General features: G+C 34.6%; 1 protein-coding gene across 2 annotated transcripts in view; it reads left to right on the top strand.

Annotated features, from left to right (window-relative positions):
• The first annotated feature begins 896 nt into the window (after nt 1-896).
• The window catches only part of LOC107057721 (uncharacterized), a 9,657-nt gene continuing 8,477 nt past the window's right edge, over nt 897-2,076 (top strand). Inside the window, exons 1-2 of one of the 2 annotated variants that reach the window (XM_015311577.1) lie at nt 897-970; nt 1,054-1,112. The gene's annotated coding sequence lies outside the window, so the exon portion shown is untranslated. Of the gene's footprint in view, nt 971-1,038; nt 1,113-2,076 lie in introns of those variants that run through there. The other variant, XM_015311576.1, reaches the window with a different exon arrangement.

Raw genomic sequence — 2,076 nt, forward strand, 5'->3', positions numbered from 1 at the left:
AAGGTACTATTCTTTGTATAGTTTTTTCTTCTTCCAATTTCTTGTTTCTTTGTGTTGATTACTTCTTCTTTGGTGTTAGTTCCATGACAGTGTTGGGTGATTGCGTGCTTGGAGAGTTGTAATGGTAAGTATGATAGTATCAGATTCTGACTTAGAGCCTCTTTGGATTAGCTAATTTTAAGTTCTTTTAAGCCAAAATAGCTTTTAACTACTTCTGGAGTGTATTTGGATAAATTTAAAAAGTGCTTACAAGCACTTAGTTTTAAGCTAAAATGAATAAAATAAGTCAAAAGCTATAAGTTAGAAATTCTAACTTATGGCTTATAAGTCAAAAACTAAAAGTCAATCCAAACACGCTCTTAATGTGTGGGAACAAAATAAAGCGTGAGACTTGAATGATCATATAGTTATGATTCGACATAATATCCCCTTTAGTTTTAAAAAAAACATAACTGGTGGTCTTTATTCTCCTCTTTGTTTTGTGTGAAGCAAAGCTTTGTGAATTCATCAATTGTAGAATTTTTATGTCAAAAGATCAATAGAGGTTTAGTAGGAAAAAGTTTGCATATAGTCAATAGGAGTTTCATGTGGATACAATCACTACCACAAAGTTAGCTTTTAGCGGCAATTATTTAATGGCAATAATATAAGTGCCGCTAAATATGTTTTAAACCTAATTATTTAGGGGCAATTGACCATTAGCCGGTAAAGTAAACTTTTTAACGACACTTACTTAAAAAATCTAATAAAAAAGCTAAATTCTATTTCATTCAATAAAATAAATACTTTTTCTTACACAAAATTCCCAAATTCCAAAATTTTCGATCTCTCTTTCTCCATTCCCATCTGAAGCGACAGCTCTGAGCTCACAAAATTGATCTGAAGTTTCATCTTCGTCTTCGACTTCGTAGTTTCCATCTCCGTCTCCTTCGTCCGCCATCGATTTCTAACCCTTTGTCACCGCCTCAAGGTACGCCTCCATTCCCATATGAATTAACAGCTCTGAGCTCACAAAATTGATCTGAAGTTTCATCTTCGTCTTCGACTTCGTAGTTTCCATCTCCGTCTCCTTCGTCCGCCATCGATTTCTAACCCTTTGTCACCGCCTCAAGGTACGCCTCCATTCCCATCTGATGCCGATGCGCTCTGATTCTTTTGTCTTGAATGTGATTGGATGATAATGATTGTTTTGTGTTGAAATTGTGATATATGAGGATTGTAATGTGTTGTAGTTTGCTGCGAGAGTTGTATTCTGTGCATTGTGTGTTGTGCTAAGCACTACTTGTATTAGATTTTCAGCATATAGATGGTGGTCCTTTCTCTACGTAGCCTCCTCTGGTTAGATTTCTTAGCCTATTAGTGGAATTGTGCAAGTCTGTTGCGTAGTAAGCATATTGGGTACTATTTGTTGTATCGACAAGGTACTAAACAAGGTTCCCATCATTTTGCATTTTGAGGCAGAAAATCCTGATTTAACCAGGTAAACTTGTGTTTGTTGGATTATCAAAATTTCGCCAAACGACATTGCGATCTAAATCATAGAGCACAAACACTACAAAAAAATCAGCGTTTACCGACGGATGAAATCCGTTGCTAATCTATGATATTCCGTCGCTAAATAGGTTTAGTGACGGATTAGCGACGGATTATTGACTGTTACTATATCGCTCGTTGATAATCTCTTAGTGACGAAAAAAGTGTTCCGTCACAAGTTTAGCGACGTCTTAGAGACGAAATATATCCGTCACCACTTGTTAGCGACGGAATAATCCGTCATTATATTTACATTGTTTGTTGCTAATTGCATAATTCATTTCGTCATTTTTGATAAATTCGTGACAGATTTTTTGTCGCTAATCCGTCGCAACATATTTTGTCGCAAAAATTTTTGTCCGTTGCCAGCATTTCTTTATGTAGCAACGACAAAATAGTCGCTATATTTGTTGCTAAATTTTTTTCTTGTAAATTTGATTTATTTTGTTTTAAATATACACTACTGATATAATTTAAACTAAATTGCTAAATACCCCAAAATTAATCAACATATAAAATAATATCATAGATGGTTCAAAATAT

This window comes from Solanum tuberosum, unplaced genomic scaffold (assembly GCF_000226075.1).
Source record: "Solanum tuberosum cultivar DM 1-3 516 R44 unplaced genomic scaffold, SolTub_3.0 scf00165, whole genome shotgun sequence".
Lineage (NCBI taxonomy): Eukaryota > Viridiplantae > Streptophyta > Magnoliopsida > Solanales > Solanaceae > Solanum > Solanum tuberosum.